Source organism: Acinonyx jubatus, chromosome D3, assembly GCF_027475565.1.
Source record: "Acinonyx jubatus isolate Ajub_Pintada_27869175 chromosome D3, VMU_Ajub_asm_v1.0, whole genome shotgun sequence".
NCBI classification, from domain to species: Eukaryota; Metazoa; Chordata; class Mammalia; order Carnivora; family Felidae; genus Acinonyx; species Acinonyx jubatus.
In genome coordinates this window covers 49,081,727-49,107,703 of record NC_069392.1, presented here as the reverse complement: position 1 = coordinate 49,107,703, position 25,977 = coordinate 49,081,727, and the positions used below count along the sequence as shown (strand labels likewise).

The window sequence follows — 25,977 nt, the reverse complement described above, 5'->3', positions numbered from 1 at the left end:
TATGTAAGAAATAAGCCTAAATGGAATCCTATGAGATAAGATTCCAAAGGCATAGCCTTTGTTGTCAAGGAGCATACTATTTATTAGAACTAAAAGATATACAGAAATGAATATTAGAAGAAGAGTATTATTAGTTGCAAAAGTTTTGTTTTTGAAGAACTCTGGAGGAGAGATTATCCCATTTATTCTAAGGAGTCAAGAAGTCTCCTTAAGAAAATCACATTTCAGGTAGAGCTGTACAGGAGTGCCAAGGAAAGAGACTACTTCAGGTTGAACAACTCGTAAGATCAAAGAACAGAAGTTAAGACAAAGCAGAACAGTTTTCTTGCTTGGCTAGAGCACTGTATGGATCCAAGAATGTAGCAAGAATCATCTTGGAAAGGTAGGTTGGGGCCAGAGTGTATGAACCTTGAATGTACAGCTCAACATTTCACTCTAAAGTAATTTTGGAAGTGAGTAACGTTCTTTTTGTTACATTGCACAGTGGCTAAAGCAAGGGACAGTGGGGGTCAGAAAAAAATCTCCAGCTTTGCCACTTAGTAGTTTGGTGGCTTTGAGTAAGTCATTTAACCATTCCAGGTCTCAGTCTCCTCATCTGTGAAATGATAATGAATATAAGAACTACACGTCATAGGGTGTGATGGCAATTAAATAAAGCAATGCTTACAAAAGAAGACAGTGTGGGGATTGGCATTGGTAGATACTAGGAAACACTATTAGTACTGAAAAAGCAAATAAGTAGTGAAGACTTAGAATTCTCATAATTCATTTTGCATGCATTGGAATACTTTCTAAATCATCTGTGCCCCTTTGCGACAAAAGGCATTTGACACCATATTCCACATGTGTGTAGTTGAGTACTACGTGGACACCTGCCTCAATCCTGTTCTTTGCCCACTTCTGTCTTTGCATTGGTCTTTCTGGCAGACACATCACACAGATAGTACATATTAATTTTCTGTTTCGATAAAACCCGTAGGACTTTTTCACACATACTACAACTGCCATGCCAAGCCTCCTGAGTCCTGTCCTCATGCAATTATTTTTTTTCCCTAAATGTAGGAATTCAGATCATCTCTGTTAATTTAATCGTATTAATTTCAATTGATTTCCTTGTAGAAATCATTTTAAAACTACTAATTTTAATCTAACATTTTAACTTCAAATCACCTGAAAATTTGATAAGCATTGAACCTCTCACTAAAATATCTAACTAGGTTAGAACAAGAAGACTTCTGAATTTTATACCCTCACATGTCTCCTCTAGTTTATTAACTTATTAATTGACACTATTAGGCTATGATAATTCAGCCAGCTAGATTTTTCTTAATATTCTTATGTACTTCTTGCTCAAAAAGCTATCTTCAAACATTAGATCAAATATTCTTCCCAAATAGGATATAATTTATCTGCCCCATTATTTGTAATAGAAAGTAAACTAGATGTTGTTGTCATAACTTGTTCTTGGTAAATACATACTGGCTTTCCATAATCACTATTTTCTTATTTAACACTCTCCCCAAATTTGTTTTATATCCATGCTTTTCTCAAAGTTCCCTGTGCATATGTAGAAGAAACCTGGCCAAATGTTCTTACTGAAGCTTTTCCAGATTAAGACTGTATGGATTCTTGAAGTAACACATTAGCTGTGTGGGTAGATGGTATGAAAATGGATCCATCAGAAGACAGGGCAAGACTCTTAGCTACATCTATACCATGAAATGTGTTTATTTACAAAGATCTTCACAAGGAGATGGGGTAGCTTCAATCTTATATGTTATACTCTTTTAAGGCACATTTGAATATATTTTGCAAGCAAGAGAACCTTTCTGAGGCTTTTCATTTAATTTTTTGTGGAACTATCAGGTGTGCAAAGGAAGAATACACCAATTAATTTGGTTTCCAATTAATTTTGTTTCCTGAAGTCATTTCATTCTAAGACAACAGCTGGAAATCCCCTTATTTCACATAGGCACTAGCAATTAACAGTATAAAAAATTAATAGGATGCAAAGATTTCATTCTGCTTAACAATCAAAAGGAGATGTTCTATCAAAAGGAGTTGAAAGGGGCTTCCTTTGACCCTGACCACCAGTTCCATTTGTAGTTCATTGTCCCAAATCTCTTGTTCTAAAAAGCTTTCACAGAGCAAACACCTCGGTAGCTTGTTCTGTCACCTCTATTGCACTTTGTCCAATAAATTGGGTCAATATACTTCCTATTCTCAGCCTTTTCTTCTGACTCAACAGGATGCTGGCATCATTCCAAACCTGCTGGGCCCCAATCCTGGTTTAATAGAAATTAAAAAAACAAAAATCAATGAGAGAAAAAATGTTTCTGGATAGCTCAGCTGACATAGCCACAGGCAGGAGCTGGTTAGTGCTATTCGGCATTATCCACATGATCAGACAGACATAGACTGTTATTTCACAGTTCACCCTGCCGACCAAGTCACTCAATTGTCGCAATCAGTGCTAACGCTTTAGGGTAAAAATAAATAAATAACAAATGTGGACTCTAGCACATGCACTGGCTGGTGCTGTGAATACACACGGAACAGCACTATAGGTAGATTCAGCCAGCCAAGGTCTAAATCAGCTAGCTAATCAATTCCTGATTTGTCTTTTTCTTTTTCTTTTTTTGGTTTCTGCTTTGTCAGTTAGCTGGTTGTGACCCATGAAATTCCTTCTTCGGAAAAGAGTTTGCTTTAGGTAATACTCTTCATTCTAAAAGAAAATCTACTGACTATGGCATCATTGGGTGACAATACCAAGCACAAGCTACCGCAAGCCAAGAGGCAAAAGGGAAAGGTTATCTAGTAACAAGGAGAGATTTCTTGCCTTGAAGTATATGAACTCCTTAAAGGCTTTAGAAGCTACCTTCCCATGCAGTAGCCTAGGGATGCTATAATTCATTCAAAGAGCCACATTCAGAATGGGGAAAATAGAAATATAAACCTATCCAACTTGGCACGAAAAACTTAAATGGGTTTGAATAATTGAAAGCAAGCAGACTTTACCATATTGCAGCCAAAATTCAAATGGCATGCTGGCTCTTGAGACACAGAAAAGCAATCTAGGGCATTATCTCATGTGTCATTCGCTCTACTTTTCTTTAAGAAAACTATAGCAAGAGGATTTGTGTTTTAAAGATTAATGCCAGATATGAGCACCGGGAAGAATGAGTATCTTTAAAATGCTGAAGAGGCAGAAATTTAGGAGAAAATAGATCTATTCATAATTTGAAATTCTGTCTTTCCTCTGTTGGCTGAGTAACAGGCTTTGTCATCTACTACAGTAGCACGGAATGTTGAAATGTTGAAGGAGTGGGAGGGAAGGAGGTTGCTGCAGGCAATATCATCTCTATTATCTGTATTAAAAGAAAAAAAGAGCATGTTCATAAAGGAAGGAAATACCTTCCTTCACCAGCAACAATAGAATTTCATAGTTTGGCTGCGTTATTTTAATGTCTCCCAAATTAGCTCTCATTCCTTACCACAACCTTGCATCGTAATCTAGACTTTGTGCAAAATAAAACATACAGATATTCCTCTCATGCATGATGTCCAAATTATAGTCATAATTTTATAATAGTTTAAGTCAGGCAACCAAGTAGGATTTCATTCATAAACAGAAATTCTTGTCAGTTTCACAAGCTAGGAGGAAAAATATAAAAACACTTGGTGAAGAAAGAAAAAGAGCGGATGGGTTGTCCCTGGGACACATTGTTTGCAGTAAAAGGTTAACTTCATCAGCAGAAAAATGACAGAGTAGAAATAGCAGTAATCAAACAGAAGCAAGTAGTAGGGGAAACCTATTGAAAAGCAATGGGAAAGCGGGAAGAACTTGAGACAAAGTAGCAGATAAAGACGTTTTTGAATAGAGGCTACGTGACAGAATGCATGACCAATAAATTCCAATTTGATTAAGAAGGTTATAAAAATCTGAGGGAGGAGAAAGAAGACGACTCTCTACTGAATGTAGAAGGTGGAGATTGTTAATTGTCGGAGCCTTTGAGCCTGCCAAGTGCCCTAGGCTTAACAAAACATTTTGTCAGGGACGCCTGGGTGGTTCAGTCGCTTAAGCAACTGACTTTGGCTCAGGTCATGATCTTGAGGTTTGTGAGTTTGAGCCCCACGTTGCGCTTGCTGCTGTCAGCATTGGGCCAGCTCCAGAACCTCTGTCCCCCTCTCTCTCTGCACCTCCCCGACTTGCATGCACACTCTCTCTCTCAAAAATAAATAAACACTAAATAAATAAACACATATTTTGTCACATGTCTGGTTGGTGGGCATTAAGAAGGACATTTGTTGGGATGAGCACTGGGTGTTATACGTAACTGATGAATCACTAAATTCTACTATTGAAACCACTATATGTCAACTAACTTGAATTTTCAACAAATCTTGAAGAAAAAAATGTCAATTTCCCACCCTCTCCCTCTTTTTATAGGTACAAACAGTAACGTGGCTCAATTTCTGAAAGCTAACCAGAAGAAATGTGGATATAGACAAGTGCATTCTGAATAGCAAAATAAACCGAATTTTCTCCTTTTATTGAATAGTTGCCTTAATTGTTTCCTGAAATAGAATAACCTCAACAATACTACCTCTGGAGAAGAAGGGGTACTCGTCCATCTGGGCCAGATGCCATCCGGTGATGCAACTCAGATCACTCTCTGCAATGGGAGGGTCAATGGTTTCCAGTGCAGAGGTGGGGCCACATCCAAGTCACTGAAGGGATTTTTCTAACTGCACAGGCCTGCCACCCAACTGCAACTTAAGAAAATGTTGTTCCATAGGTTGATAAATCTCCCCTAAAGATAGCATAATGGCCTCAGGGATCATTTAGACACAGATGTTATCTTTCTACACTGGTTTTCCTCCATGATTCTTTAATGTAAGCTGTAACCTAGATAACAATGGCTCCAAGCCAAATACCAATTTACATATCAAAGGTACATCATGTGGTACATTTGTGTTGACCTAACCATTGTGTTGACTTGAAGAGAAAAAATGAACTGTTAGTGAGAATTATTGTGTTAATTCAGATTTACTGAGAAGATCGGATTAGATGTGCAAAAGATTTATTAGGGGAAGGAGCATCAAGCAGAAGGAAAAAAAGGAAGAATGGTAGGGTAGGAGTTTCCAATGGTAACAGTGTTCTAAGAAAGTTTCAGCCAGGCTGGCGAGGAGTCCTTTAAGTTAAAGTCACCCACAGTAGGAATCCTATGTCTCAGAGGAAGGGGCCACCTTAATACCTCCAGTGGTCATTGGCTGGGAGCAGCCCACCAGGAATATGGTCTCAGGCAAAAATGATGAGTGACCCAGAGGGGCAGCTGCTGAGGCTGTCAGTCAATTACCTGTCCTTAGAAGGAGATCTTCTGATAGATGTATTTTCATGGCTACCATAATTAGTGTAATGTTGCAACATTTTATTCTAGCCAAATAAAGCGATTGACCAAATCACTGACTTTATTTAAAACATAACTGCTATCAAAGACTTGTAAGGGTAATTAATTTCTTTCATAAACTTTTCCTAAGAACATACTATATATCAGGTACCATGCTAGCTGCTATAGATAGGGAAGTGGTTAAAACACAATACCAGCCTCGATGAACTTATAGTTTTACACGAGAGAAAACAACATGCGATGAATGTGTATTACATACTAAAACCAAATAAGACCAATTTTATCATAATATGGATACCTTTTAAATGCTTATGATATGTTCAGTGGGTGAAGCATTTAATAAAACACTACAGTGCAAAGAAAATGAACTGTGTGGTTAGTCATCCTCCAAAGTCAGGCAGTAAAGCAAACAATATTATATGGAAAAAATTAACATCTTCATTTTTAAACTTAGAATATTTCAGTAAAATAATGTAATGTTTTTGCAAATGATACGAAATTGGTTTCAATTCATGAACCATTTTCTGTTAATTAGATCTGTTTATAACAAATATGATTTTAGTTTTCCCTTTTTCCTTAATTTTAATTGTTTCTCAAAAGTTAGATATTCCATGATTTCAACAGACAACACCTCACATTTGTAAAAATGAGGATCATGAAACTTCATTCATATAGATGAAAATTATCCCAAGATTTCATACATTCATTGAACAAATATATATTGAGTATCTATTCTTTTCCAGCTTCTCTAGGTACTAGGGATACAGCAGTGAACAAAACACACAAAATTCCTGCCTCACCTGAAGTTTAGACTCTTGTTGAAGGGGAGGATGGAGAGAAAAAATAAATGAGTAAGATATAACATGATAGTAGTGTATTCTAAGGAGAAAAAGAAACCAGAAAATGGGATAGAAAGGGATGACAAGGTGTATACTAAAATTTTCCATACATGGACCAAGAATAAAAAGTTTATTGAATGAAAACAGTAATTCATTGGAACACCTAGGTGGCTCAGTTGGTTAAGTGTCCAACTTCGGCTCAGGTCATGATATCACAGTTTGTGGGTTCAAGCCCCACGTTGGACTCTATGCTGACAGCTCAGAGCCTGAAGCCTGCTTCAGATTCTGTGTCTCCCTCTCTCTCCGCTCCTTCCCCACTCACACACACTCTCTCTCTCTCAAAAATAAACATTAAAAAGGAAAATAGTAATTCACTAATCAAGTTTTTTATTAATTTATTAATTTTCAATAAGCATTTATTTGTAGGTGCCAGTGACAAGAACACAGAGATGTAGGAGATATGATCACTGCCTTCTCAATGCCTGCTAAGTAGTGGGAGGGTAGAAATCAACAATCAGTATTATATTCCCAAAATGCTAATATATGAGCTGAAAGTAAAATATCAATATAGCTTTATTTTCACATTTGCAAACAAACTGAGATAAAAATACAGATATTTTTTAATATTTAAATAAATATTATTTAATATTAAATAAACCAATGACTGGCAATGCGACAATAGTAAAACTTTTTTGAAAACTCCCCAAATCCTCCTAAATAATAAATCAGGAACATTAAATGAGACAAAACAAAACAAAACTACAGACAGTATCCTCAACAAAACTAGGGATAAGGTATCCCCATGAGCTTCAGAACAGGCATTAGTGTGTCTAAACCATCAACAGCTGTGTGCCCTACACAGAGGAACAACTATATGCTCAGATCACTGAGGAGTGGAAGAGTGATACCCATTTATCAACCCGTGAAAACCAAAATTTAATCCAAAATAATCACAACCAAAATAAGATAATCCTATGGAAGCCAAGACTAAGGATTTGGGAAAAACCTGAATGTCCTTACAGGACACAAGTTTCAGAGAAAGCAAATATGGCTTATGAACGTGAGAAGATTGAAGAGAGCTTTGTCAGTGTATGTGCTTGAGAAGTACACAGCAAATATTCATTTTTAGAAGTACAGAGTTTTACTCTTAAGGAGCACTATTGGAAATAGATGCTTAGGTGAGTGAGTAGAATAGGAAAACTGGTTATAAAAAGAGAGAGAGAAGTTTCAGATACTTCTCTTTGGGTGCTTTTGGAGGCACCCAAAGGAATTAAGTCCTGGAAAGTGGTATACAGGCAAAATAATGAGAATAAGTCTGATATCACTACCTTGGAATGCAAGCCTATGCAGTTGAGAGCTGAAGCATGCATTTAAAGAAAGAAAATACTTCTAATCTAGATTTACCTATAAAAGACACAAAAGCATCTACACAAAGGCCATAGCTTGAGTATTTCACATAACAGAATGGACCTTCTCAACCCAAGGAGCTCTCCATAGGAACATAGTCCTGATGGCCTAAGAAAATCTACAACAGTGGAATATGGGAAGTGATGAGAAAAGCAATATGATCTAAACCATATAAAGTTATTGACAAGAAGTGCCTGGGTGGCCCTTTATTTTGGCTCAGGTCATGATCCTAGGGTTGTGGGATTGAGCGCTGCACCAGGCTCCATGCTGAGTGTGGAGCCGGCTTGGGATTCTCTCTCTCTCTCTCTCTCTCTCTCTCTCTCTCTCTCTCTCACTCTGCCCCTCCCCAGCTTGTGCATGTGCACGTGTGCTCTATCTTTCTCTCTCTCTGAAAAGTTATTGACAAGAAAAATGATGAAAATGAACCTACTGATATTTCAATAACCACAGGGTATACACACTAGGAAAATCTGTCAATAAAAGAAGTGAAAATGAGGTGGAAAATGTCAAGAAAATTAAGAACACAACCACAGCTTTGAAAATAGCACAAGTCTTAATAGAAAGCCTAGAAATTGTATGACTATATATCAAGAGAATAGGATACCAAATCTCAAGAAAAAATAGAAAAAAAATTCATGAATAAAAACTGAAATAGAAGGAATATGAGAGTGAGTATACAGAAGCCAGTGCAGTATAAAAAGAAAATTTATAAAAATTTAAGCAGAATTTTTTTTAATGTTTATTTATTTCTGAGAGAGAGAGACATAAAGAGAGAGTAGGGAAGGGGCAGAGAGAGAGGGAACCACAGAATCTGAAGCAGGCTCCAGGCTTTGAGCTGTCAGCACAGAGCCCAACATGGAGGTTCAACTCACAAACCATGAGGTCATCACCTGAGCTGAAGTTGGACCCCCAACCGACAGAGCCACCCAGCCACCCTTAAACAGAGAGTCAAAAGAATTTTCAAAAAAACTGTTGGGTGTGGCCACGAGTGCTGCCCGATCAGGAAGTCTGGCTGGAGAACATGGGCAGCCACAGAGGCCACCCTATAGCCCCACTCAGGCCAGGAGCAAAGCCAGCAAATCTACTCAACTGCTGAGCATACCTTACAGCCCCATTGCATCAGGGAGCCCAAATAGTGACCCCAAGGCAGGCTGAGAGCCCAGCGTTATGGCCTTGCCTGATTGCCAAGCACAGCCTACAGATTCACCCAGGCAGGGAGCCCAGCCAATGACCCTGCCCAATTGTGGAGCATAGTGAGCGTTTGGACCCCATCAAGGAACCCAGAGAGCAACTTCACCCAAAAGTGGAACACAGCTAGCAAGCAGCTCACCACAGAGCTTGTGACCCCATTTAACTTCAGGACACAGTCTGCCGCCCCACCTGATCATATATATAGTACTGCCTACTGCCCGGCCCAACTGCAAAGCCCTGGCCTGTCTGAACGTGTAGCCCAGCCAGCAGCAGAATCTGCTGGGATATCCCATCACTTTTTGCCATATTTTCTTCATTGGAATTGAATCATTAAGCCCAGACTATACTCAAAGAAAGAAGAATTAAGTTCTAGCTTTTGAAGGGAGGACTATCAAATAATTGGTGGCCATACCTCTAAACTATTACAAACATCAATTAGGTGTTTTTCCAGAAACAGACAATTTGAATTTAAAATTAATATGGAAAAAAAATAAGCAAGAATATCTAGAAAATAATTGAAAAAATATCATAATATAAGGGAGCTTGCCTTATATCTTAATATATTAAGCCATATTACTATGTTTTTATAATTTAAAAATGTAAAAGCACATGAACCAGTGGAAAAAGAATAGAACATCCCAAACAGACCCACGTACATACAGAAATATACAGAAAGGTTGACTTTTATTTATTTGTTTTTTTAAGTTTATTTATTTATTCTGAGAGAGCGGGGAAGGGGCCGAGAGGGGGAGCGGGCAATGTGGGACTCGAACCCATGAACTGTGAGATCATAACCTGAGCTAAAACCAAGAGTCAGACACTTAATTGACTGAGCCACCCAGGTGCCCCCAAAAGGCAGACTTTTAATAAATGGTGATCAAAAAACTGGGGGGAAAATCACTAGAAGAAGAAACAAACAAAAAATGTAATAAAAATAAATAATCTACAGAGAAAAGCAGGGAACCCAGTGGAGAAGATACAGAGGCAAGGTAGACACCACTGAAAATGACTTCACAGATAGTATTAATTTTGGAAGCACACGTTTCATGTATTTAACAACAATATAAATTAGATAACAGACAAAAAGACAATCTTAAAAGCTACAAATACATTTAAGCAAATAAATCTAACTGCATATTGAGTTGGTGACAATCACATGGAGGATACAGGATCTAGTGAAGAGACGGATTTACAAAAGTGTGGGCAAAATGAAAGATGAAACCAAGAATGGGTGATGCACCCCTGGACTAGGAAGAGAGGGAACAGTTGTCACCATTAGGCTACTAAGGGCCCAGAGAGGACATGACGTGGATATGCTGGAATCTAAGGAGATGCAAAACCATCTGACACAGCCACCCTGTAAGAGCTACAGTCTTAAGTAGAGAAACACAGCCGGCAGCCCAGCAGGAAAAACCAGGGGAGGAAACACCCCAGCTTCACTCTCCTGCCCTTCAAATGTCCTCTCCTCCACAAAGGAGAGCCGGAGAGAAAATGAGTTCAACTATGCCCTTTCTAGGGAGTGCTTCCCACCACACAGAGCAGGATAAAACACTGAGAACAAATGCAGAAGGGCAAAAAGAGAATGTACAGTACCCCAAAGAAATAATGTTAAATTTATTAGGTGAGCTAAGGCATAAAGATTATGTGAGAAAAGGCTCTTATTTTTAGGGTTCAAACAATTTCAAAATCTTTAAAAATTTAGAAATATACAAGATGTAGTAAGTTAAAAATTTGGTCGTTGCTGTTTCTGTTTTCCTCATAATTGGGGATGAAATGCATAGTGTTTTATACTGCTGACAAAATGGAAAATTGTCACAATCTTGCTAGAAACCTATTTGGCAATAGGTACCAAGAGGTATAAAAATGCTATAGGCTACAGTCCTCCAAGCTAAAAAATAAGTAGATGGTATAAAAAATGTACACACAAAAACAACCATGGCTGGAGTATTTTAAAAAGCAAATTGTAAGAAACTTAAAATTGAATGATGAGGAAATGTTACCTAACATTTGAGTAGTAATTTTAAATTCAATGTATAAAATGTTTTAATGACTTGGGGAAATGCTCCACAGCCCTCAGGCTCTTTTAAGTCCTCATGGGACAAACTTAATATTTCTGTTATTATGCTAACCAATTTATTTTAATCAATATAGAATAGTTAACCTGTTTCATAACTAAAATATCCATCAGGATAACGCTGAAATGATGTCTCTGTGACCTTTGACTACAAATCACCTCCACTCATTCTTTTGCAAGAACTTATGTATCTATTTAATCAAGTAATAAATTATATCCATCCTTGTTAAAAACACAACAAACCAAATCAGAAAAACCTAGATAACATGAAAGCTTCATTTACCATCACTCCAGACCCTATCCTTTCCTCAGAGCAAACCAGACTCAGAGTAGGAAATTTAACTTTCCAAAAGTTCATGTATATGTAAAATATATACACATAAGTACATGTATGCCTATGTTATATGTGAGACCTATATATACACATGTATAGTTGTATGCATATACAGCCAAACACACATTATACATGTGTGTCCATGCATATATAAAAATACATGCACATACATACATAAATAATCCAATAATAGGTTCATGTAACATTGCTTTCCATTTTCAAAGGTTTTATCAATTTATATCCTATAAAGTTTTTGCTTACATACTGGCCAAATATAGTCCTCATTTACTTCAAATTTTGTCAATCTTATGGAAGAAAAGTATCTTTGTTATTTTAATTTGCATTACCAACTGTAATAACTTTCATGTTTATCAGTCACTTGAATATCTTCAACAATAAATTGCCTGTTCATATCCGTTGTCCATTTTTCTATTTAATTCTTTATGTTTAATTCTTTATGTTTTTCCTTTTGATTTATTTGTTTTTTGTTTTTTTTTTTAATTTTAGAGAGAGCACATGATCAAGTGAGGGAGAAGGAATCTTAAGTAGGCTCCATCCTCAACGCGAAACCAGAAGCAAGCCTCAATCTCACGACGCTGGGATCATGACCTGAGCTGAAAACAAAGAGTTGGACACTCAACCAACCGACTGATGGGGATGTGTGCTTTTTTTTTTTTTTAAATGAAGAACGTCTATGTCCTGCTATTTTTTTTTTATGATTGCATTATCTTCCCCTAGTATTTTTATTATTTACACATTATATTTTCAATTCTTGTGTATAGTTCCTACAAAAAGATCCATTTTTACTAGATTTTTCCATTTGTTGCCACACAATTTTCCCATTATTTTTATTCAATGTTTTGATCACTTCAATATTAATAAATCGTCTCTTAATTTCTAATTTTAAATAAATAAATATTTAGTTAGATCAGACTTGCCAAAGTTGCATCTATTTTATTGGTCTTTTTTAAAGAATCCATTTTCATTGTATGGTTCAGAACTAATTCATGATTTGCTGCCTTTTTTATTAATTTCTTCATTCTATTTTCTTCAGCTTTATTCTATTATTTTCCTAGCATTTTAATTCTTATGTTAATTTCTTTTTTAAGTTTTTGTTATTTTCAAATGTATATATATCTCTGAATTTAATTCATATGATACGTTGTTTAAACCTTTATCTTTCTTCTAAATAGATTTTGAGCTTTTTAATAGCAAAATTGCCTGCCATGCCATCTGTGTTTTGATATTTACATACAGTCTGAGAGTTGCCTATTATTAGAAAATTTATTTTCATGATTAATATGTCTGGTCTTCTTTAATCTAGTTTTATGCTTTTTATTTATTGTACTTCCCTTACATTTTACTTTATTTAATTTTGCCCTTGCTATTTCAAAATAAGTATACTGTTTTCGTTTTATAACTGTTAAATTTGTATTTTTTAAAATATTGAAACCTGGGGTACCTGGGGGGCTCAGTCGGTTGAGCGTCCAACTTCGACTTAGGTCATGATCTCACAGTTAGTGAGTTCGAGCCCCGCGTCGGGCTCTGTGCTGACAGCTCCGAGCCTGGGGCCTACTTTGGATTCTGTCTCCCTCTCTCTCTGCCCCTCCCCAACTCATGCTCTGTCTCTCTCTCAAAAATAAATAAACAGTAAAAAAAATTAAGATATTGAAACCTGGTGTCTCTACTTATGAATATCTATCATTTAAGAACATATCCTGACTGCTTCTATGTAGAATGAGAAAACTACCCAATATTTTATTCCACTTCTACTCTTCCATATTTTCATTTTTTGTTGTAATCTCTATTGAAACCTTGCTTATCATTTCAAGCTACTTATTATTATAATTATTTATAACACTTTTGCATTTTTCCATTACTTTTCTTAGCACCACTTTCAAATTCATTGTTAAAACACTTATTCCACTGAAGTAATGAGTACCACTTTTAAGTTTTTGATAATGGTTTGCTTTCAGAATGGAATGAAGGCCAGCATTTTAGTCTCTATTTCCTTTTCCCCATGTAAATGGAAACCATCACAACCTTTCCCCTTGTTAAAACCCCTTACAAAAGACCTTTAACCCAGTGTGCCAAGAATGGGTTACAGGAATGATGACAAGGGTTGGAATCACCCAGCCCTGTGGGCGGTTGAACAAACACCCTGGTCTTGGAACTCCACACTAGTCACCCGGCTGCAAACAGCCCTGAGCATTTGCCATGCAACACTTCATTTCCTCTGCAATGCCACATTGCAAAGACCTGCTAGAAAGTCCTGCTATAAATGCTGCTCTATTGCTTTCTCTTCAAAGTTGTGGAAAAAGTTTGAAATCCAGATGTTTTCTCCTTATTGCATTTAATGTATTTCTGTATCCTAGATATGTGTGGGTTTATTTTTCATTGTTAAGTATCCAGGCTTTTATCAGAATGTGTTTATATTCCATTTCTTTTAGTAACATTTGACAAATCATGGGCCATTTGAGTTTACAGAGTAAGTTTACTCTTTAGTTCGGAATGTTTTCTCTCATAATCCTTTTGCATATTTCTTGTAGATCATTTATTCTAATTTTTCTTCAGAAAAACAGCAAGTTTTCAATAGTTTTCTGTTCATCTTTTATATTTATCATCTTTCCATTAATTTGTTTTTACCTCTTTTTCTTTTCCTCTGCATTCTAGACAACTTCTTAATTTAATCTTTTTTGTAATTCTTGATCTTCTGCTATGTCAGGCCTGTTCTTTGTCTACAACAGATAAAAATTTATTTCTACTTTAAAAAATTTATAACATTTTTATTTACTGTACCTAACAACTTTTATATTACCTTATATGTCTTGGCACACATATTTTTTCATCTCTGTTATCTTATGTCATATCTTTCCTATAATATTTTATAAAATTTAATTGAGTTCAAAAATTTCTAGTGATGAAAGCTACAATGAAATATGTATATATTTATTATGTATGTATTATTTATCTTTTCTTCTGGTTAACAAATCTGTTTATAACTTCCAATTTTTGTTTGCTTGTTTTTCTTTTACATTTGCCAAAATGGTGACAATTCCATGCGGCATCTCCTTTTTCCCAAACAAACAACTATCTGATTTAGGCACCTCATTCTTTGATTGAATGCCATTGTCTTCCTCTCATTTGATCTGAAGTTGTAAAGTCAGTTGATTGGTTGTTTTTTCAGTCAACTAGAAGGCTGAGAAATACAAAGAACTGTAGCCAGTGGAAAGACTGCCTTTTAGTGTTCCTATAAATAGAAAAGATAAAAATATCTTTGATTACAGGTCAGATCCTGTATCTTAGTGCTGTTACCTAGTGCTGTATCCTAGTGCTTTTTTATTTCAAAAAAGAATTTCTGTGTTTGGAAAAAAAAAATAAGTAAATCTGTCAAAATCTGTTGTCACTCACCCTCTGCTTCTACCTTCCCCCACAAGATCTGGCCTCTGGCATGTCTATCCCCAAATTTCACCTGGTCCCCTTCAAAAGGAGGCCACACCACAGAGGAGCCTGAAGCTTTGGGCAGATATTCTTTTCCTTTCCAAAGTTAAAGCCCTAGAATATATACTTGAGTTTATCTGGATCCCAAGTCCATATCTTTTTCTACTACAGATAACTGGCCCTCACACTCATATGAACACCTTTAAAGAGTCTTCCATCCCCATTGTGCTCAAACATTGTTGAAGTAATAGCTGTTTGCTTGCTCACTGCCTGCATGACTGCTGGATTGATTAGAGGAGCCCCTATTATTACAAGCAGGCTAGTGTTTGGGATGCCCCTTTCAAATAAAGATTCTTATTGTTGATCATGAGGATTCCTGGAGCATGTGTGATTATATTTCAATATACCAGTCAATGAAAAACATGGTATCCCTATCTCAGTAAAAATTCCAACTATGTATTCTATTCAATCAAAAGTATCTGCTGGGTTTCACTCTGTTTCTTTCAAGGTGATAAAAAGATAAGTGATCAGTGGGGAATCTGTAGATACAGATTCAACATGATGTTGAAAAGAAAGTATGGGCACCAGGTCACACTTGTGACCCATTTAGGGTACAGAAAGGCCTTTCATTATGGGATATTCTGCCCATAAGATTGAGTTCAGGGCTGGCCAATAGAATGTTATGCAATGATGGACACGTTCTCTATCAATACATTTGATACACTAGCCATTAGCCTCTGGTGACTGTTGAGCACTTGAAATATGCCAGAATGACTGGCATACAGAGGACTGTATTTTAAATTTTATTTAATTTTATTTAATTTTAATTTAAATATCCACATATATTGTACAGCCCACAGCTAATCAAATCATTGACTTATTTTTAGCCAACTTTTCTCCCCTAAATCTAATCTCCCAATTATCCCCAAAGCCACTGGAGTTTATTTCAAAAAGATTTTGAAGCAGGTATTGCCTTTATTACAGTTTTTCCCTAAGAGATCACTCTCAATTTTAAACAACATCGCGTATTAGGTCTAGAAGGTTGAGGGCATTGACCTCTTCTCTCCACGAATTCTGAGCCTTATCTAACAGTGAGACCACAACATATTATTAAATATGAGTTAGCTGGAGGACTGGGACCCCTATAAACTTGACAAGAACATTAGGAAGGAACTGAGCTCTTTTATCTTCACATTGTTTTTTCTTCCCCCTCCAGAGTCCCTTCTATTCATAGAAGAGTTCTGAAGAGTTTACCATCACTGATCTCAGTGGTCCTCATCCTCCATTCCCAACAACCAGCAAGATCCGATCTCATAAAAACAAACACCTAAACCTCATGTTATTTTTTAAATGTGTGAGTTTTACTATAGTAGATATTCAATTTCGAATCTCACCGTGTCTATAAAGTAGTGCATTTTCATTGTCTCTCACCATTTTCCACTTCTGAGTTTAAAAACAAAACGAAACAAAACTTTCTGCCTAATGACATATTTTATGCACAGCATGTGGTTAAAATTAAAATAATACCATTCATTCCACATACAAATTATTTTTCATCTTGGGAAAAACACTGATTACTCCCAAGGAACATTGCTGCATGGTAGTTATTACTTCACCATTTAACAGATGAAGAGTGGGAAAAGGAAATAAATACAGACTAAAAGGAGTATCTGTGTGGATGCAAGAATCAAAGTTAGACGTTTAAGGTGTGTGATTTTTCATCTCAACCTCAGACCTGTTCTCTCTCCATTTAGGGTTGTAACCATAAATCACCCTCAATTAATTGTGAGCATATTTTACATAGTAAATCTAAACTCCTACCAACAGACAGCCTTCCTCTAACCAGAAAGAAGAAAGAAAGAAAGAAAGAAAGAAAGAAAGAAAGAAAGAAAGAAAGAAAAGAAAAGAAAAGAAAAGAAAAGAAAAGAAAAGAAAAGAAAAGAAAAGAGAAAGGGAGGCTGTAATTAGCCAGATTATCTTCTTAATTTCGTCAACTATTTTGTTGACTGGTTCCATGGGAAAGACTCAGAAGTGGATATTTGTGGAACAAGGTAATTGCTACTTCCTCCCTGACCTTGTTTTAGTAATCTAGAAAATATCATGAAACCACAAAGCTCATGTAGCATCACGATTTACAAATTATCCACACACAAAAATGGCAGTTTCTGCCCCAAATTTCTATCACCTACAGAACCTGCCTCATCACTACAAAGATAACTATACATGATGGTGTGTGGATGGGAGGGCTTGTAACTATTTGGGAATCTTTAGGTTCATAAGGAAGAGGGGAACTTTTCTCAAAAGAAACATCAAATTTTCTTTTCTCACAAGAAAATAAGATCTTTGAAGATTTTACTTGAGTGGAGAATCTCAGTTATAAAAATCCTGTCCATGTGGGGGTGCCTGGGTGGCTCAGTCAGTTAAGCCCCCCAACTTGAGCTCAGGTCATGGTCTCAGGGTTTGTGGGTTTGAGCCCCGCATCGGGATCTGTACTGACAGCCCAGAGCCTGCAGCCTGCTTCATATACTGTGTCTCCCTCTCTCTCTACCCCTCTCCTGCTCACTCTTGTCTCTCAACAATGAATACACGTTAAAAAAATTTTTTTTAAAATCCTGTCCATGTGGTTGTACCTATGCCCAACATATCTCTTTCCTTCCTAACTATACTTATCTTAGAAACCCTTTCTCTCTCTCATAATGGCTAAAATTCTGCCAATAGAGTTTTATTTCAGTTAATAATGTTCTTTTAAAATCCCAATTTTTGGAGAATATTATACATCTATCTCTTTACCAGTACTCACCAAGCTATGTTAGAGAAATTCGACGTTAAATTTGTGGGGCAGCAAAATAACAATTATGTGCGATACAGCAGACATATATGACATGGCAAATGTAGGCTGGTGGTCTTCAGACTATACCATATGTAATATCACATTCTAGAATTTGAGAGAAATGCAGTGTGGGGCCCCACCCCAGAGACCCTAAATCAGCAGGTTTGAAATAGGCATAGGAATTTGCATTCAGGCAAGTTTCTTAAGGTGATTCCATGCCTCGTGCTCAATTCCAGGAAATGTTGTCCTCTGAAGGTGTGCACAGCACAATCCATGCACTCTACATGGGGCCCTGGGCATCACTCATTCTGATAAGGGCTTAGGTAATTTGAATTAATGGAACATGGGGTATCATAAGGAAAGGGCTAAAATGGAAAGACAGCTGAATATTTGACAATGGCCCAGTGTCAAAGGTGTACTTTGCCATTTAAAAATTTCATCGAAGTTTGGCTTTGTACCCAGGAGAGTAGCAACCTTTTGTTTTCTTCCTCTTCTTCATCCTCCTGCTCCTCTTCTACAAAACTCCCTATTCTCCCAGCCTGGAACCTGCTTTATATAGTTCAATATCACCTAGACAAAATAATTTTTCTATGTTGCCTTGGGAGTCCATCTATCATCTTTAACATTACTTCAATAAGAAAGCTTATAAAGTACAAAGAATCCAACACACATTTCCCTAAGACAGAAATTTAAATGTATACTAAAAAGAAACCAGACAGATAAGACTCCTAGAGAAAAATAAAGCAACTCTACATTATCAAGAAGCAGCATGTAAACTGATTAACTTTTCTCTCAAAAAGAAAAAAAATCAGGAAGAACATATTAGGGAGTCATTGCCACATTCTAGGGTTTCCCAAATCTTTGTAATTGTTCCTTAGAAAGTTTCAATTAAAGTGTTCTAAATTTTTAAAATGCAATATAAACTCATTACCAGATAAGCACAAAGGAATATTCTAAAGTCACTTATGAATGGATTTTGGATTATTCATCTGCTTCTTTCCATTAGGACAGCCAAACTGTAATTAATGCCTTTATTCCCGTGTTACATAAAGCGTGGAAGTCAGACGTGCAGCATCCGCATCCCCACCACACACCAGCTGAATCCAAATCTACATTTCAACAAGTTTTCTGGTGATTCAGATGTACATCAATACTTGAAAAGCACCATTCTGTCACATCAGGACTTAACCTCTGAGGGACCTCAGAGACTGTATGCTATGGGTACTCTCCGATGTTGGTGATATTAAGTATCCATGGGGGGGGTCTGAATATTTATAGAGATTGTGACTTTAGAATGCATTTTCAGAAATAAATCCATTTTTATGAATGCAAGTTTATACAAGAAAGATGTTCTTGGGGCTCCTAGGTTGCTCAGTTGGTTAAGTGGCCTACTTCGGCTCAGGTCACGATCTCACAATTCGTGAATTCAAGCCCAATGGGGCTCTGTGCTGACAGCTTGGAGCCTGGAGCGTGCTTCAGATTCTGTCTCCCTCTCTCTCTCTCTCTCTCTCTCTCTCTCTCTCTGTCCCTCTCTCCCACCTCTAACTCTCTCTCAAAATAAATTTAAAAAAACATTTTAAAAAAGATTTTCTTATTTACATTTTAATTCCTACTAACGATTCCTACTAAAGTCCTCAACTTGGTGGTTGACCCATGGGTAGTTAATGGCAGAGTCTCTTTTAAAAGACAGTAGGACCAAATATCATACTAGCTAAGGGGTTTTAATACATGTTCAAAAGCACATTTTACTGCAAAATAAATGCTTGTTCCACCCCTGTGCAGTAGTAAACTTAATAATTAGAGTGCCTGATGATTGGCCACTTTGTATGAAAATACAGAAGAGAAAACTGTTACATTGAGCATCCATAAATGTTTTTGGTTGTGAAATCCAGAAAGAAATTTTAATTGTTGGCTTCATAATTCCCCATCTCAAACATCCTAAACCATCAATAAAAAACATCAACAAAACTGTGAAAATACATACAATAAAGTGGGTGGGGGAGATGAAGCAAAGGATAAGAGGGTTCATCCATAACTGATAATTTTTAAATTTCTCTTTTTAATTTAAACCATTTATTTTGCTTGGTCACTGGCTTCCTAGAAGGTAGGCTCCAGATCCTCAAAACTGGGATTTGATTTCTGATAGCTTAATCCTGACATCAGCTATGGGTTTATCATGGGTCAAGGACAGAGTTTCTGTTCTTTGGGAAATATTTCCTTCACTTTATCCCTTAACTATAACTGTAGCCCATACCGAGCCAATCAGCATTAAAATATTCAGAGTTTTTAAAAGCAACATGCAAAAAAGTTTAAGTAGATGAACACAAAGCCATCAGCATAAACAATTTAAAACACTTTCCTTTAATGAATTCATTATGTATGTGATGAAAAAGCTTATTTTTATTCACCATAACGAAACACCAAAAAGACAATTTTGATGACCCAATTTTTGCTCATTTAAATTATTTTATCTTTAATTTATTTTGATTTACTGATTTCTTATTGGTAACTTTACATTATTCCGATTTATGACAATCTGATTTCTTCTCACATCATTCTTACATTGATAATTCCAATCATTTTAACAGTCTCTTTTCTAACATTTTGATATTTTCTAATCAACTACAGTATTGTAAGTAACCAACTTCTCACAGACAGGATTTGGACCTACCATTAGTATGGAAATGTCATACATTCAGCAGAAAAAGTTCACTGCTAGTATTATTTTTTGAAAAATACATACCGTTACTTATATGAATAGAGCAAAGGAAGATAGATATTTGTGATCTGGCTCTTATAACTCAAAATCTTCATTTATGGTTTATAATTGCATATATTTAGTTTGGCTAATGTATGGAGGATAAATATAGCTAGATATAACTTTTGAGTAGAAATAAATATAGCTTGATTTATAGGACAATGCTTTTATTAGGAGTTAAAAGCTTAGCTATCTCTGTAAACATACAAACAGATATATGCAACCATGTGCAGTGGGTGTAGAGTCTATCAAGTAGCTTAACGTTATCAAAATACTCCAGTGATAATGAAACTCAAGCCTCAGAGGACAGTAAGAATATTATTCCATATAATGTATTATGCATCAATAGTTTCAGGCGGGCAAATCCTACCAGCCACTCAGGCCACCACAACAGTTAGTGAAAAGAATATTAACTGATTCATGAAATGGAAAAAATAGAGAGAAGAAAGGGAAACCAAAGAGAAATCCCTACATTGCTCCTTTTTTTTCTTTTTTTTCTTTTTTTTCTTTTTTTCCCCTTCTGGCCATCGTTTTCAGTCCACCCGGAGTCCCATGGTTCTACTCTATAGACTCTATGCTCCCACATTCCACTCTCCAAATCTGCATCTGACCCTCTCTCTGCCTCCACTTCTCTTCTTTCATCCCTTGTTTTTAATTTGCCATCAACGCTCAAAGCCAAGTATGTACTTGTTGTCATTCAGTCCCAGATATTGACTTGTTAAAGCCTCTAATTCAAATCAATCCACTATTATGACCATACTCTAATTCCATTAGATTAATGATTAATATGTATCCCACAGCCTATGACATTAATTCCACTTGAGCAATATTTTTTTTTCCTGCATAGAAAAAGTACTTTGTCACAAGCAACAAATTTTAAAGAAGATTTGCTGAAGTCCCTTTGCCCTGTAATAGTATCTAGTTGTCATTTCAGGAAAGATAAATTGGGTCCATTATCAGGAAATAGTGGCTATTGCCAATTTTTAACACCAAAACTGCACCCTGATCTTCAAAATCCCTTTCTATTGATTTCTCTCATATCAGATTATGTTGCACAGACATATTTTAGACAATTTAAGATCATTTATCTTTGCTTCATAAGAAATTGAACAGTTTTTATTGATGTTTACTCGGGGGCATGTGCTTCATTTCTCGTGTAACGTACGAAAAACTAATGTACTCTTAATAGCAGACAGATTACACAAATTTGCATGGGTATTTTGAAAAGATAATACCAAACGGGTTGAAGTAGCACAGAGAGAAATTTTTTCAACTTCATTATTTTCCAAAGCAGCAAGATTACCAACCAGCTTTGCAAAACTTTCCCTGTTGAGCTTAAACATACTACATGCTCAAGTGTTTTAATTTGAATTTTTAAATATGGAGGAGGACTTGCTCCTGAGTATCAGGAATTTGTCAACTTAATTACACAATCCCAGTAGTTTTGTGACGACACATTAGTAATTTCCTCCTGGCTTTGCTAGCCCCTTGTTTCCCAGCCTTGTATTCTGAAGGTCTCTTGCTCTTTGCTTCTCGCCTCTTTGACTTACAGTCTCTGCTGGGAAGGAGTTTCCTTATCAGGCACACATCACAGAGATATGTTAATATGCCTGCTCACCTTTTTATTGTTGCTATTTACCTAAAGACAGAATTCCATGTAATTTTAAAAAACTGATTGCAGGAATATCTGTCAAAAAGTAAATGTTCAATAGGAATGCTGTGGAAATTTTTTGAAATAAATTTGGTGGGTGCAATGGGGCTTTCTGTTCATTTGTAGTTCATTTTTTTAAAAAGCCTTAACATTTTAGGCACAGTGACCCAATGAAACTATATCACATGATATATGTCCATATACGTGTGTGTATGTGCATATGCATATATGTATAAAAACATTCGACATGTATACGTTTTTTTAAACGTGAAGAGAAAGAATTGAGAAGTAAGTCTTCTTACTCCTTCAGTTTTCCAGTTAGGACCTATCTGAGCTTGTCTTCCTACACCCTTTGTCTCCTGATAGCTGCTCCCATCCACTCCCCATGCCCCTTGGTGTGATCCAAGAAACAAAATGTTGCAATCCAATACTATGCCTCAAACAGTCCCCATCACACAGTAATGTCACAAGGATTATGAGAAAAAGTCATCCAAAATATAATTAATTAGCCCCCTTTTGTCATTGCCATACAATAACATTTACAGTAGTCTTTTTATGATAAATAAAAGCATTCAACCCATACCTATTTTTTTAAAGCAAGAGTACAATTCAATAGTCTATTGTTGAAACTTTAACTAGCTTTTGCAAGCTAGACTCGAAATTATACACTGAACCTAAATTATGTTTGAAATAGGTTCCTTTATATAGTTTAGAACAAATGATTTCCAGATGAGAGTCAAAACTCAAAAATAGAGCCTAGAATTCAGAACTGTTCTGTTGGATTATAGAATTTGTAGGCTAAGGCAAAATGAAGGCTCAAAATCTGCTGAAAGCATGTATTTTTGGTCTCTGCTCCTAGGAGAATGTTCATGATAGACGCTATGGAATTTCTGTCAATTCCTAAAATAACCAAATATTCTACTTTTGGAAACCTAAATAAATAAAAAGAAACGCAGCTTCTTTCACATAACAGCATAAAGTTAAAAATCAAAGTTTGGAGCTAAATCCATTAGCTGGAACAGTTCAGAGCAGATCGAGGCACATGGGCTGCATTGCCTCTATGCTCCCATTCCTTCCACGTTTTGGATTTTTTCTCCCTCTATTACCAGATGTATAGTCTCCTGCCTTGGGAAAGGGAAATATAAAAACAGTGCATGTGCTTCATGCTTTCACAGAATGTTTCTCTTTTCCCAGACCAAAAATGTTGCAGAATCATAAAATAATTTCAGATTCACATTTTTGTGACATTATCTATCCCTATTTCAGCACAGAGAATGTATCCAGTAGCTTACTGATGTAGAGACAATGCAATATAGAAGAAAAAGGCCAGAATTTTGATTTGGGAGAACTGGAGTTGAATTCCAACTACATTGTCTACTAACAAGGAAAAATCTCTCTGAGCTTCAATTTTCTCTTCTGCAAAATGAGAATACTACCTCGTTTTCAAGAATGTTGAAAGGGTCAAAACTAATGTACATAAAGTCAATAACACAGTCGTTGACACATAATAGGTGGTCAACGTGAGACTTGTTATGTTACTGGTATAATAGGAACAAAGAGAATTCCCAGGCCTGAATTCTCATTTATTCTGCAATACCTCCCTGGATCTCTCTAGATCCAAGAGTCTCAAAGGTACCTATCATAATTGCTACTTATCTCTAATCTTCCTGTAAGAAGACGCCCTGTTTCACTACAGATTTAGGTCTGTACTGGAACTTGGTAGTCACAATGCTGGAACAAATGGAAAACTAACCACCCTCACATGGATCAGCTAAGCCACACATGACCTTTTCCACCTTTGCAGTGTTCCTTTTGACAAACCTTATCATAACCTACATTTTAAAAGTACCAATAGCTTTTCATGCCTCGGCTTCATTGCTAGTTCAGGCCACAAGCTATACTCACCTGCGCCCCAACTCCCTACCCCCGACCTTAGCCAGGTCTTGTAGGCTCTGCGTGGTGGGCCTCAGGGTAGGGTGGCCAGCATGGACTCTGGAGGCTGGGGCTGCATCCCCTAGTTCGGATCTCTGAGACAATCGGGCCTGTGCGCTCAGAAGCCGCCTTGATGAGGACCCATGGCCCCAGGCCAGTGTGTAACATCACCTCTTCTGAATGTGCCACAAAGCAGATCCTTGACTCCCCACCCAGGCCTCCAGACCTGGCACAGAGGGGCAAGTTCACCTCCTGCCTCACCTCCCTTTCGCCTTAATCACCAAGCACCTTTTCCCATACAGTCATCGACTGAGGAAGACTCGGAAACTGCCGGGCCACGCAAGCCAAGCCACGGCCGCATGGGCAATCACCAGAAGCAGCCAGGAGACCAGGGTAATGCGAGTGGCAGCCACCACCATAGGATCAACTTCGACAAATATCACCTACATCACTTTGGAAAAGTTGGTAGGAGGCATTACCAGGTAAAGAGGAACCAGAGCTCTGCCCAACTGACAACCTTGATACAGCGTGGACTTTAGTCGGTGAGCAGACACGGGTATGTGCTGTCAAAAACAAGACTGGAGCTGCTCCCATCACTGATGTGGTCTGATTGGGCTACTGCAAAGTTTTGGGGAAGGAAAAGCTCCCCAGACAGCCTGTCATTGTGAAGGCCAGATTCTTCCATAGAACAGAGGAGAAGATTAAGGGGCAGTGGGGGCCAGATGCATCCTGGTAGCTTGAAGCCTTGTGAAGGGAGGTTCATTAAATGCTAAGAGGTGCTTTTCAATCAATCAATAAAGTACCAATAAATTATAGATAAATATGTACCTGTGGTGCAAAGTCTGTTTGAATAAAAACTACACTAGACACACCAGGAAATAAATCTGATGAATCTGTCTCTCTTCCCCCACTATCTCTCTTGTCTTCTTCCTTGCCCCTTTCTCATCCATGGAAGGGCCAATTCTAACCTTACTCCACGTCCCACCTCAAAGGCCACCTCTTCCTTGAAGTCTCAAGGGGCAATTCCAGCCTCCTTTATCATATCACACTACAGTTACATATTTTTCATGGTACTTATTATTGGCAAACAAGTGCAAAGCTGTCGCCCCTGCAATTACACGTGCCAGGAAGCTGGTGATGGCTTTCATCTTCTTCGTCTATAACAGGAAGTCATCTCAACAGTCACGTTGGCCGGCCACATACCTTCTGTTCCTTCTGTCATTCCCTTCATTCCTGACCTTTCGTGACCTGGCACTGCTCACCTGGCCCACTGCAAAGCCTGGAAATTGGTCTTCCTGCCTCCAGGTCTGCACCTCTGCTGTTTTTCTCCACACTATTAACAGAATGTTCTTTTTAAAGCACCAATCTCATCATAGCACCAACTCTGTAGGTCTTTTCCTTTGCATTATCTACTTCATAAAATCCCAAGGCTGGGGCATGGCTGCATGTTCTGTCCTGAAAGGGGTGGTTAGGGCAGGGGCTGAGAGCTTGAGGTTTAGAATTGTCCTCTCTGGAGCTTACAGCCTGGCTCTTCCACTGGCCAGCCACAGGACTTGGGCACTTAGCCATTGCTTTTAGCTTCAACTTCTCCCTATAAAATGAGGATCTGGGGGGAGCATTAAGTGCAATAATGAATCTATACTGATGAGCAGAGGATCTCCCCCATATCAGTCGCTTGGCAAACGGTCATCATTCATAAAGCAACCCTCTGCTTGCAGCTCTACCCGCATCTACTAAGCCCACATCCTACTCCACATGCTGGCAGTTCCCAGGTGGAGTTCGACTCTCTCAGGACTCCCCATCCCTGCTCACTTTATTAATAGGAGCAATAATAATATGTAGCAGGAGTGACTCTGTGCCCACAATCTTGGGCATGCAAGCAATAAGCCTTATTTTATTACAACCTAAGATAGCTTTTTATTTTGAGCTCCTTTCCTCTGGGGAGTGGAAACTTACTATCCATCAATTCACGAATCCACCTTCCTCTTACCATCTCCGGGGGGCCATGTCTAAGTTCCGAGACATTCGTCTAGCACAAGGGGATTCAGTGATGTTCATCAATCCAAGCTCGCATCCCTTCATCTAGCCTTTGGTCATTGGTAGGCACTT

General features: G+C 37.4%; 1 pseudogene; it reads left to right on the top strand.

The window, feature by feature from the left end:
• The window catches only part of LOC106983815 (uncharacterized), a 33,870-nt pseudogene extending 9,261 nt beyond the window's left edge, over positions 1–24,609 (top strand).
• The last annotated feature ends 1,368 nt before the right edge of the window (positions 24,610–25,977 follow it).